We start from the raw sequence: 14204 nt of genomic DNA on the forward strand, positions 1-14204 counted from the left end.
GTGTGGTAAGTAGCTTGCTTACCGACCACATGGTTCCGGGATCAGTCCCACTGCATGGCACCTTGGGCAAGTGTCTTCTACTATAGCCTCGGGGCGACCAAAGTCTTGTGAGTGGATTTGGTAGAGGGAAACTGAAAGAAGCCCGTCGTATATATGTATATGCATATATATGTATGTATGTGTGTGTATGTGTGTCTGTCTTTGTCCCCCAACATCACTTGACAACCGTGGCTGGTGTGTTTACATCCCCGTAACTTAGCGGATCGGCAAAAGAGACCGATAGAATAAGTACTAGGCTTACAAAGAATAAGTCCTGGGGTTGATTTGCTCGACTAAAGGCGGTGCTCCAGCATGGCCACAGTCAAATGACTGAAACAAGTAAAAGAGAGAGTAAAGAGAGTATATATATATATATATACATATATATATATATATATATATATAATATATATATATATATATATTATAATACAATTGGGACAACTGTATCATCCAAATAGACAATACAAAAAATACGGATGGGTCATTCGAAGCCTTCAATCTTCAGTCAAGAACTGGATCATCCTCGCAATTTTGGCTAATTAATCTTGAGATTGCTCCAATCTGGCCAGCCCCAAGGAAAAACTAAGCTAAGAGCATTAGCTTCCTCGGAAAAAGGATCGAATGTGTACGAAACAAGGACAGAAAAACGACACACAACATACACAAAAAACATTCATACACACACACTCACACATAGGAAGTGACTACTCTACAATGTAAAATAATGCAGAATACGAAGAACTCAATACATTACAGTAGTGTAGTATAAAGCAAAACTGATTAAATGCAAAACTTCAAATTATGACACTGTGTTCCATGTCTTATCAATTTCTAAACTTTACAGTTGGTATAAACATAAAACTAAGACCTATACTCACACATCACACACACACACACTTATATATATATATACACACACATGTATATACATACACATATATATATACACACACATGTATCTATCTATCTATATATATATATACACACATATACACACACACATATACACATGTATACATATGTGTGCGTGTATATATATATATACATCCTAACAGACAATTAACACACATATTTGACCTCCTTTATATATGTAGAGTGCTCTTTTCTTTTTTATTTGTAGCTATTCGTGTGTGTATGTATATATACACACATGGACATATATATAGAGTGATGGATATATATATACATAGATATACATAAATGTATTTATACGTGTGTGTATGCATATATGTATCTGTATATGAATTTATATTTATATATATGAGTGTATGTGTGTGTGTGTGTATGTACACATAAATATAGTCAGGCACACATACGGACACATATCCACACAACCACATGGGCACACAATCAAAGATATATACATACACAGATGTTAACATTGTATACCTTGCATATGTAATCTCATGCAGTCATTTGGCTTCTCAATCTATGAAATTTTGATCTAGCAGCTCTGGTGATACATTGGGTAGCCTTACAAAACACATCTTATATTGCTTGTAATGTCTCCGTGTTAATCAGGTCTAACAACCGAATACATATTCTCATATGCAATCAAACTATGGAATTATTCAGCTTTATAATTTTTTTTAAGATTTTTATTTTTTATTTTATTTCTGTCTGCTTGACTGTCTGGCTGTCGAGCTAGTTGGTTTGCTGACTGGTTGGTTGGCTGGTTGACTGTCCCCGCCATCTCTCTCTCTCTCATTCTCTTTGTTACTCTGTGTGTACATATATGTGTGTGTGCGTGTGTGTATGTATCTCTCTCTATATATATACATATATATATATATATATATATATATCAGATATATATGTATAGATGTGTGTGTGTATGTATGTATGTATGTAGGTATATATATATATATAATATATATCTATATATACACACACACACATATATACACACATATATATATATTGCATACACACACACACGTATATATGTGTGTATATATATGTGTGTGTGGTGTGTTTGTATATATATATATATATACCTACATACATACATACATATATATATATATATATATATACACACACACATATATATGCATACACACACACATGTATATATGTGTGTGTGTGTGTGTAATAGATATATATATATATATATATATATATATATATATACATACCTACATACATACATATATATATATATAATATATATATACACACACACATATATATATGCATACACACACACATATATATTTGTGTGTATATATATATATAGTGGTTGTGTACTGTCAACTCAATGTGACAGTCCGTAAGGGAATTACACCACCGCCATTTAGCCCTAGGCTTTCAAGCCTAATCATGTTTATCTACATCACTCTCTATATATATTTTGTGTGTGTGTGCATGCATCATTGTATTTGTGTTTGTCTTCCCTGTCACCAATTCATGGCAACTGATATTAGTTTGTTTGTGTCCCCACAACCTAGTAGTTTGGCAAAAGAGACCACTAGAAAAATGTACTAGACTTCAAAAAAAAAAATAGTCACTAGTGTTGATTACTGAAACTATTCAAGGTGGTGGCCTAGCATGGCTGCTGTCCAATGACTGAAAGAAAAGAAAAGAAAAGAAAAATGGGTAAACAGTAAACTGATTCAGAGCTGCAGATATAAATATCAAATGTGTGAAATCTAGTTGGAAAAAAAAGAGGAAAAAAAGTTGTTGCAAATATAAGAAAATATCGGAAGGAAGAAAATAGTGGAAACAGTGTGATACAAATGGGAAAATCGAAGAAATATTTGCTGCCAGCTGGTAAAACTTCCTCCCCATGCGTAGTTAAAGAGATAAGATCTCCAACAGAAATATCCATAATTGCTGAAAAAAATTACTGTCAATAAAATAAAAGAGGTTATAGCTGTAGAGTTATTATTGAGTTTTAGAACAGAATATTTTGGGTTGAATAGACCCTATTCAATAGAATGCTTGCCATGAAGGTGACAGATGATGAAGGGGGTGTTTTATGGACAAATAATAATAAAAAAAGGAATGGTTGTCAGTGAATGGGATGGGGGTGGGTGGGCTTGATTTTTTTAAAATGCTGAATTGGTTATATTTGTGTTATCATTTTGTTGTTTTTGCCATTTATTATCATTTGAAGTCTGTGTTTGATGTTGGGTTGCATTTGGGGATTTATGAGGGATTGATAGGTCCCTTTAGGTCTCACCTAGGAAATGACTAGAGACCGAAACCTATGGAAGTATGCTGTGCGTGAGAAGACCCGGCAGGACAAGTGAGACCATAACCCATGGCATCTACCTGGGATGTAGCCAGTCCACTTATGGGTCCACTTATGCATACCTTTCCTTCTTGGGACACAAAACTCTACTTGTGAAGACCTGTTGAGGCAAGTGAGAATAAGAATCAAAATCGAAATCGATCAACATCAATGGAAATCGTAGCTGTGATACCAGTGCCGGTGGCATGTAAGTGAATCATCCGAACGTGGCCATTGCCAGCTGGGCCTGGCCCCCGTGCCGGCGGCACGTAAAAAGCACCCACTACACTCACGGAGCATGGAAAGCAGACATTAAACGATGATGATGATGATGACACATATATATCATCATCATCATCATCATTGTTTAACGTCCGTTTTCCATGCTAGCATGGGTTGGACGGTTCGACCGGGGTCTGGGAAGCCAGGAGGCTGCACCAGGTGCCAGTCTGATCTAGCAGTGTTTCTACAGCTGGATGCCCTTCCTAATGCCAACCACTCCGTGAGTGTAGTCCACTCCATGAGTGTAGTAAATCAAGTTCCCATATATAATATATATATATATATATATATATATATATATATATATATATATATATATATATATATTGAAGGCGCATGGCTCAGTGGTTAGAGCGTCGAGCTACGATCGTGAGGTTGTGAGCTCGAATCCCGGACCGGGCTGCGTGTTGTGTTCTCGAGCAAGGCACTTTATTTCACGTTGCTCCAGTTCACTCAGCTGTAGAAATGAGTTGCGACATCACTGGTGCCAAGCTGTATCGACCTTTGTCTTTCCCTTGGATAACACTGGTGGCGTGGAGAGGGGAGGCTGGTATGCATGGGTGACTACTGGTCTTCCATAAAAACAACCTTGCCCAGACTTGTGTCTAGGAGGGTAACTTTCTAGGTGCAATCCCATGGTCATTCATGACCGAAGGGGGTCTTTATCTTTATATATATATATATATACATATATATACTGACTTTCATAAATATATACATTCAATCTTCCTTACATATGTATGGTTATGCATATAGCATGCATATATCTGTGTGTGTGTGTGCACATATATGTGAGTGTGTGCATATATATATATATATATATGTGTGTGTGTATGTGTGTGTGTGTGTTTGTGTGTATACATATGTAATACATAGATGTATTCAGGCATACATTTATGCTTACATACATACATACATGTACACATACACATGTATCTATATACGTACACATGCATCTCTACACACATACAAGCACTGTATGCACACATATGCAACATAACAATCCACACATAAATTCATGCATACATCCATGCACACACACACACACACACACTGTCCAATAGTTGTTGTAGGCTTGAGACCAGCAAGCAGTACCCAATGTATTCTATTATTATTTTTTGGGGGACAATCTGCAAAAAAAAAAAGAAAGAAAAATGTTAAATAAACAAAGAAAAATAATAAAGAAAGAACACTAAAAGTCTATACTGGAAATATGTACAATATTGAGACACAGCTGGATTTAATAACAAGATTTTCTGTGAATATAGGGGATGGAATTTGGCCAAAAGAAACATTCATATTTGCTAGTTGAATGCCGTACAAGAATCTGTTTTCCTAAACAAAAGCCCTTTAAAAATCAATGGTTTTGCTAAAACCCTTGTTCCTTGAGATGATTTCTGTTGTTAAGCAACAACGATGATGATGACACACATCCATCCATCCATCAATCTATGCCTACCTACCTGCCTATCTACCAGGATGCCGTGGTAGATCATTAGCTCCTACACACACAGGTGCCAGGCGAGGCTAGCAACGGCCATGATCGGATTGGAGTATTTTACGTGCTACCGGCACAGAAGCCAGTCAAGGCGGCGCTGGCATCGGCCACGATTCGGATGGTGCTTTTTACGTGCCACCGGCTAGAAGGTTTGGAGATGATGTACAGGTATTTTATATTAGAAGAAATGAGGTACTCAGAAATTCGGATGGTTTTATATTTACAGATATTTATTTGTATATTACATGTTTTTATACATCGTATAACTTATATATATATATATATGCATGACAATTAATTCATCTTGACAGATGATACCGTCTCACTCTTTGAGCCTGATTCTTTAGATTTACTTCTATGCTTGCATGGGTGCAAATGTTACTTTACATCTCATCACACATCTGTCATGATAAGACTTTCATCATCATCATCATCATCATCATCATCATTTAGCGCCCGCTTTCCATGCTAGCATGGGTTGGACGGTCCAACTGGGGTCTGGGAAGCCAGAAGACTGCACCAGGCCCAGTCTGATCTGGCAATGTTTCTACGGCTGGATGCCCTTCCTAACGCCAACCACTCCGTGAGCGTAGTGGGTGCTTTTTACGTGCCACCAGCACGGGGGCGAGGCGAGGCTGGCAAACAGCCATGGTCGAATGGTGCTTTTTATGTGCTACCTGCACGGGGGCCAGGCGAGGTTGGCAATGGCCACAATCGGATGGTGCTTTTTACGTGCCCCTGGCATGAGGCCAGTCGGGGCGGCACTGGCAAAGGCCACGTTCGGATGGTTCTCTTATGTGCCACCGGCACTGGTATCAGAGCTGCAATTTCCATTGATGTTGATCGATTTCGATTCTCACTTGCCTCAACAGGTCTTCACAAGTAGAGTTTTGTGTCCCAAGAAGGAAAGGTATGCATATGTGTCCCGAAAACAGATCAAGAAATGAAATAATCGTGATACACCTGAATCAATGGATTCAGGTGGCAAAACTGTTGGCTTTTACCTGTACTTGTTGTTGGTCACATAGAGTTTCTTCTTTAAACATGCAAATGTATATAAATTTAAATGTATGTTAAATGGATATTAAAGAGGCTATCTTTTGTTTTCAATACTTTCCAGCAATGTAGAAAAAGGACAAGCTTTGAAACTGGTCCGCAAACTGGAAGAAATCATGAAGCTTCCTTCTGGAACGTTCTCTGGTATCAGGTAAGTTTTTCTCTCTTCTCTTCTATTTCTTTTTTACTCCATCTTTGCCTGTCATCATTCTCTACATATATCTTTATATATATAAACGGCAAAATGTCTGTCTGTGTGTGTGTCCTTTATACAAATCCACAATTTTTCAGTTAGAGGGCTCGCACTTTCTATGGTCATTCAAAACCGTCCAAGGGGGGGTCGTGCACATCTTTACATTTCTCTAGTCACCCTGCAAAGCCATTAAAAAATCAATAGAAGTGAATTTTCTATCCAAAACCCAATCAAAATGCCCAAAACTTGATACGCCAATTGAATGCCAGCTAGCTGTATGTGATTGGTCAGAGATTTGGACAGTACTCGTGTGTATGTGTGCACGCATGCAGCTGTATATGCATGCACTTGCACTATCACCCGGCGTTGCCAGGTCATAGTGCTAGTGTAGTATAAAGAAAGAGAGAAAGTATCAGCTGAATATATTTATTTCACCATTAGACATCCATATAATAATGATTATTTTGCAGTTTTGTTTTCGTTTACTATGAGGTTTGTTGCTATTAAAGGAGCTTTTTCATGAATATCACCTGATTACTGAAATCCATATATTCTACATTAAATCGGCTTGCAAAGACCTGTTGAGGCAAGTGAAATCAATCAAAAGCAAAAGCAAATTCGATGACTGGCATCCGTGCTAGCAGGGTGCAAAGAGCACTATACGAGCATGATCATTGACAGAGCGGCTCACCAGCTTCTGTGTCAGTGGCATTTAAAGGGGACCATTCAAGTGTGATCATTACCAGTGTCGCCTTACTGGCGCTTGTGCCCATGCTAGTAGGGTGCCAAGAGCACCATCCGAGCATGAGCGTTGCCAGAGCAGCCAATTGGCTTCCGTACCTGTGGCACATAAAAGGGCACCATTCGGGCGTGATCGTTACCAACGTCGCCTTACTGGCACCTGTGCTGGTGGCATGTGCAAAAGGATTTGAGCGAGGTCATTGCCAGTACCACCTCACTGGCCCCCGTGCCGGTGGCACGTAAAAAGCACCCACTACACTCTCAGAGTGGTTGGCGTTAGGAAGGGCATCCAGCTGTAGAAACTTGGCCAAATACAGATTGGGGCCTGGTGCAGCCATCTGGTTCGCCAGCCCTCAGTCACAATCATCCAATCCATGCTAGCATGGAAAGTGGACATTAAGCGATGATGATAATGATGATATGGCACTTGGTCGAGTACATATGTTAATTATCAAATTTAAAACTTGAAATACTATACTGAGGAAGGGAATAAGTGAGTAGAAATATGATTTTACATCTTTTTAACCTAGAAACGCGTATACAGTTAATCAAAGCCGGCTGGATTCGTTATTTTTTCTCTTTACTTGCATGAGTTGTTGAGTATTGCTGTCTGGGAGATATCTTATGGTAGTGGAATAGTATTTAACTGCTATTTCTAAATTTCGGTATGTGGTGAGCAAAGTTTGCTGAACCCTAATTATAATTATGCTTATAATTATAGAATTTTTGTATAAGGTTACCGATAATGGTTCTTTTAACATACCAAACTACTTGGTAAAATTATTAATTATTAATTAATTAATTTTACCCTTAATTATTATTATTATTATATATATAGTCGCCATGATAGATCGTTAGCTACTACACACATTTTTTTTCTCTCCTTTTTTCTCTCCTTTTTTTCTCTCCTCGTTTCTCTCCTTGTTTTTTCTGTGTCCCTTTCTGTAGAAGAGCGTAGGCTCAACACGTAAAAGACTTTTTCTATTCCTGAGCGTTATACTAATACATCTGTTTGTTTTGTACACCACCTGTCTTCGTCTTTTGTTTTTTTCGTAAACTCTCCCTATATATATATATATATATATAATACAAATAAGAAAATGGAGAAATAATTTAGTTGGTTCATCAGCTTTCGGATATTAGGATGTTGACTTATTTATTTATTTAACAAAAACGGGAACCTTGTTTCATGTATTTATATTTTTAAAGTTCTTTATAATCTCTGACGAGGCCTATGGTTATATAAAAGTACCCTATTTTTAAATGCCTACAACCTCAATATAATTGACAACTATGGGTACTGAAAAACTACTTTTTCCATAGGCTGAAACAGCTGTAAGAGTGATTTTAATGATGTTAATGATTTTAATGATTTCAATAATCTATATTAAGATTTTTATAATAGTATTCTTATCTTATATGCATTGAATTATAATGTGTATATGTATGTTATTAAGGTTCTCGTTTTTGTTAAATAACGGTGCCCCAGCATGGCCACAGCTCGTGAACTGAAACTAGATAAAAAAATAAAATAAAATAAAAATAAAGTCAACATTCTAATATCAGAAAGCTGATGAACCAACTAAATTGTTTTTCCATTTCCTTATTGGTATTATAAATTAATGGTAAAATATTTCTTTCACCAATTTAATACAATAAGTAAGTTAATTGCATTGCAATTAAAAACACTTGTGTATTAATAATTTGGGTATTATATAACAGTATATTGGATAAATATTATCTCTTAGTGTGTTGGATCCATAACCCCTAACTTACTTGGTGTTCACGCATTTTTCTTCTCTCCTTGTTTCTCTCCTTGTTTCTTTTCTGTGTATCTTTCTGTCGAAGAGCGTAGGCTCGAAACGTAAAAGACTTGTTTTATTTCTATTCCTGAGCGCCATACTAATATAATTATTTGTTTGTACTCCACCTGCCTTCGTCTTTAGTTTATTTTCGTAAACCTTCCTGTTATATATATATATATAATATATATATATATATATATATATATATACAGATCCGATGAACTTCTTTCAGTTTCTGTTTATCAGATCCACTCACTAGACTTTGGTCGATCCAAGGCTATAGTAGAAGACACTTGCCCAAGGTGTCACGCTGTGGGACTGAACCCAGAACCATGTGGTTGGGAAACAAGCTTTTTACCACCCAGCCATGCCCTGCACCCGTTTCTTTATATTTATATATATATTTTTTTGTATGTGACTCCCTACATTACCCAAAAGAAGACTTCAACATTTACATCCCGCAACACAAGCCAGGGACCAAATAGTAAAAGGAGAGAACCCACCTCAAAACCCTTTTTGCTTTGTTTAGGGCCCATTATTGAAGGAAGAGAGTCTGTGAAAGCCTTTGTCTTTCTTATACCTTGTGGTATTGGCTCTGGCTGTCCACCTCCTGAACGAAAATCCCTACTTAAAGATAGAGAGGTAGCAAGTGAGAAAGAGGGAGAGAGAGAAAAGGAGAAAGAATGTGAAGAAGTGTGAGTAGTTGTAGTAGTAGTGGTGGTGGTGGTGGTGGCTGTAAATGTGTTGAGGTGGTGGTCATGGCAGTCAGCAATGGCTGTAGTACTGGTGGTAGTGGAGGCAGGTGGTGGTGGTGTGTCTCGATAGAGGGAGGAGTGGAAGAGGTGTTCATGGTGCTGGTATTAACTGAGGTTGTGGTGGTAGTGGTAATTGTGGTGGTTGTAGCGGTGTCAGTGTTGGTGGTGGTGATGTTATTGTTGTTAGTCGCGGCATTGGTGAGGATGGTGGTGGTTTTGATGGAGACGACAGTGGTGATGGTGGTGGTGACAACGCTGGTGGTGGGTATGATGATGGTGGTAGTGGTTGCAGCGGCGCTGGTGATGTGAGTGATAGTGCTAGTGGTGAGTGCGATGATGATGGTGGTGGTGGTGGTAGTGATGGTGGTGGTGGTAGCGGTGGTGGTGGTGGCAGTGCTGTTAGTGGGTATGATGATGGTGGTGGTGGTGGCAACACTGGTGGTGGGTATGATGATGGTGGTGGTGGTGGTGGTGGTGGTGGCAGTGCTGTTGGTGGGTATGATGATGGTGGTGGTGGTGGTGGTGGTGGCAGTGCTGTTGGTGGGTATGATGATGGTGGTGGTGGTGGTGGTGGTGGCAGTGCTGTTGGTGGGTATGATGATGGTGGTGGTGTGGTGGTGGTGGTGGTGGTGGCAACACTGGTGGTGGGTATGATGATGATGGTAGTGAATGCAGTGCTAGTGGTGAGTGTGATGATGGTGGTGGTGGTGGTCGTAGCAGTACTGTTGGTGTGTACGATGATGGTGGTAGTGATGGTAGTGCTAGTGGTGAGTGTGATGATGATGATGGTGGTGGTGGTGGTGGTGGTGGTGGCAGTGCTGATGGTGGGTATGATGATGGTGGTAGTGGTTGCGGTAGCGCTGGTGGTGAGTGTGATGATGATGATGATGATGGTGGTAGTGATGGTAGTGCTAGTGGTGAGTGCGATGATGGTGGTGGTGGTGGTGGTGATACTCCAAGAAAAGTCACATGACTGTGTCTCTGTGTTCTTTTGGGCAGAGAATAATTTGTTTAGGTTTCATGTATGGCTGACTTTTGAAGGAGATTCATGGTGTGTGTGTGTGTATGTGTGTGTGTGTGTATGGTTACATGTGTGTGTGTCTAAGTGTATGAAAGTTACATGCTTCAATGTGTTTGCATTAACTTTTAAAGGAGGTACAGCATGTGTGAGTGAGTGTGTGGTTGTGTGAGTGTGTGCATGTGAGTGGTTGTGTGAGTGTGTGTGTGCATGTGTGTGGTTGTGTGAGTGTGTGTGTGCATGTGTATGGTTGTGTGAGTGTGTGTTTGTGTGTGCATGTGTGTGGTTGTGTGAGTGTGTGTGTGTGTGCATGTGTGTGGTTGTGTGAGTGTGTGTGTGTGTGTGCATGTGTGTGGTTGTGTGAGTGTGTGTGTGTGCATGTGTGTGGTTGTGTGAGTGTGTGTGTGTGCATGTGTGTGGTTGTGTGAGTGTGTGTGTGTGCATGTGTGTGGTTGTGTGTGAGTGTGTGTGTGTGTGTGTGCATGTGTGTGGTTGTGTGAGTGTGTGTGTGTGCATGTGTGTGGTTGTGTGAGTGTGTGTGTGTGTGTGCATGTGTGTGGTTGTGTGAGTGTGTGTGTGTGCATGTGTGTGGTTGTGTGAGTGTGTGTGTGTGTGTGCATGTGTGTGGTTGTGTGAGTGTGTATGTGCATGTGTGTGGTTGTGTGTGTATTGCCTATGTGTGTATGTGCATATCAGTGTATGTTTGTACATGCGTGTGATTGTATATGTGTATAATTGTGAATGTGTGTGTGCTTGTGATTGGTTGTATGTGTGCACATGTCTCTGTGTATAAGTGCGTGTCTGTATGCATGTGTGTGATTGGTTGTGTGTGTGGTCGTGTATATGTGTATGTATTGCATATATGTGTATATATGTGTATATATGTGCGTATTTAACAGCACATAAAGCTGTGTGTTGTGTGTGTATTGTCAATGTGTGGGTGTATGTGCATTTGTGATTGTGTATGTGTGTGCATATCGTCTACGTGTGTATGTGCAAATTTTTGCATATGTGTATTTGTGTGCATTTGGTTGTGTATGCATGTATGTATTCATGTATTTGTAAATGGATGTATATGTGAGCTGGATGTACGCAGGAGTGGCTGTGTGGTAAGTAGCTTGCTAACCAACCACATGGTTCCAGGTTCAGTCCCACTGCATGGCATCTTGGGCAAGTGTTTTCTGCTATAGCCCCGGGCCAACCAATGCCTTGTGAGTGGATTTGGTAGATGGAAACTGAAAGAAGCCCGTCGTATATATGTATATATATATATATATATATATATATATATGTGTATGTGTGTGTGTTTGTGTGTCTGTGTTTGTCCCCCTAGCATTGCTTGACAACCGATGCTGGTGTGTTTATGTCTGTCACTTAGCGGTTAGGCAAAAGAGACCGATAGAATAAGTACTGGGCTTACAAAGAATAAGTCCTGGGGTCGAGTTGCTCGATTAAAGGCGGTGCTCCAGCATGGCCACAGTCAAATGACTGAAACAAGTAAAGGAGTAAAAGAGTAAAAGAGATATATATGTGAAGGCACATGGCTCAGTGGTTAGAACGCCGGGCTCACAATTGTGTGGTAGTGAGTTTGATTCCCAAACTGAGCTGTGTGTTATACTCTTGAGCAAGACACTTTGTTTCAGCTGTAGAAATGTGTTGCAATGTCACTGGTGCCAAGCTGTATTGGCCCCTTTTGCCTTTCCCTTGGATAACATCATTGGTGTGAAGAGGAGGAGGCTGGTATGTACGGGTGACTGCTGGTCTTCCATAAACAACCTTGCCTGGCCTTGTACCTCAGAGGGGAACTTTCATGACTGAAGTGAGTCTTTACCCATTTAAATATATATATATATAAACATTGAGTAGATGAAACCATGGCAACTGAAGAAGCGGTTTTTTCCTTGTGTTATTTGTCCTGTACTCTATTTTTTCGTTGTTTAAGAAAAATGTCCAGTTCCTTGGGTTTGTGTCTATGTTTTCGTTTCTCATTGTGTTCGACGTTTTTTTGGTGTCCTCTACTCATATATGCGTGTATATATACATGTAGAGGTAGGTACGTACATATATGTATATATATATATGCATATGTTTTATTTATTAATATATTATATATATATATATATATATATATATATATACACACAGATATATTTATGTATGTGTGTGTATTATTGGCTTGTCCGGAAAGTTCATGCCAATTTATAGTAGCTTACCTTTCGACTTATTTTAGAACATGGTTGAGTCCATAAAATAGGATTTGACTACACCTCCATTTAGAGCACAGTTTAAGCTATCTTTTCGTGGAAGAAGCTTTATGTTCCTATAACCTGTGTTAACCCTGTAACCCTTTAAAATGGAAGATAAGAAAGTTTGTTTTCAGCACTTGATGCTTTGGGAACCAGACAAAAATTGCTGCAGCTCGGCTGGGATGTGTTACCCCACCCTCCATATTCATCAGATATTGCTCTTTCAGATTTCCACTTATTCAGGTCTCTGCAGAATAGTCTTAATGGTAAAAATTTCAATTCCTTGGATGACGTAAAAAGATACCTTGATGAATTCTTTACCATGAAACCACCTGAATTCTGGGAAGAGGGTTGTGCAACAAAATGCTTCATATTTGGTTGATTAAAAATGTAATGGCAAGTATTTATTGACCTTTGGCTTTCCTTTAAAAGTCGGCATGAACTTTCTGGACAACCCAACATATATATGTGCATGCATGTGTGTGTTTGTCCCACTGCTCTCCACACCTTAACTGTTGTCGCTTGGTTTACATCTTTTTCAAAACTTAGCAGTTTAGCAATTAGAGAACGATAGAACAAATAGCCATCTTAAATCATTAAGTTTGTTTGTTCCTTCTCGAACCATGCCTGGCTCATAAGGGCCGGTTTCCTGGTTTCCTTGGCGTATAGGTTCCCCACCTGGACGTGATGCCTGCCCATCACAGGTGAGCTGCAGGATGCAGGAGGAAAGAGTGAGAGAAAGTTGTGGCGAAAGAGTCAGCAGAAGTTCGCCTTTACCTCCTGCCGGAGCTGAGTGGAGCTTAGGTGTTTCGCTCATAAAATCACACATCGCCAAGTCTGAGATTTGAACCCGCGATCCCTCAACTGCGAGTCCACTGCTCTAACCACTAGGCAATGTGCCTCCACAAATCATTAAGTAGTGAGGGTTACTCTTCTACTCTTCTACTTGTTTCAATCATTTGACTGTGGCCAAGCTGGAGCACCGCCTTTAGTCAAGCAAATCGACCCCAGGACTTATTCTTTGTAAGCCTAGTACTTATTCTCTCAGTGTCTTTTGCTGAACCGCTAAGTTACGGGTTATTTTTTTTCCTACTAAAATCCTTGAACACAGTGCTCCCGCATGGCCACACCTCAATGACATGAACAAGTTAAAGAATATAAGAGCAAAAAGATAAAGTGCTAATAATGGTTTGAAATTTTGGCCCATGGCCAACGGTTTAGAAGAAAGGGGCTACATCGATCCTGGTGTTCAACTGGTACTTAATTTATTGGCTGTGAAGGGATGAAAGGAAAAAACTGACCTTTGTGGAATTTGAACTCAGAACCTAAAGAG

At 39.4% G+C, this 14204-nt stretch overlaps 1 long non-coding RNA gene across 1 annotated transcript in view; it reads left to right on the forward strand.

Moving 5' to 3' along the window:
* The first annotated feature begins 6154 nt into the window (after window positions 1–6154).
* Window positions 6155–14204, forward strand: part of LOC115228289 — a 40880-nt gene continuing 32830 nt past the window's right edge. The window contains exon 1 of the long non-coding RNA XR_003883199.2: window positions 6155–6264. This is a non-coding gene — a long non-coding RNA (uncharacterized LOC115228289). The remainder of the gene's footprint in view (window positions 6265–14204) is intronic.

Source organism: Octopus sinensis, unplaced genomic scaffold (assembly GCF_006345805.1).
Source record: "Octopus sinensis unplaced genomic scaffold, ASM634580v1 Contig10136, whole genome shotgun sequence".
Lineage (NCBI taxonomy): Eukaryota > Metazoa > Mollusca > Cephalopoda > Octopoda > Octopodidae > Octopus > Octopus sinensis.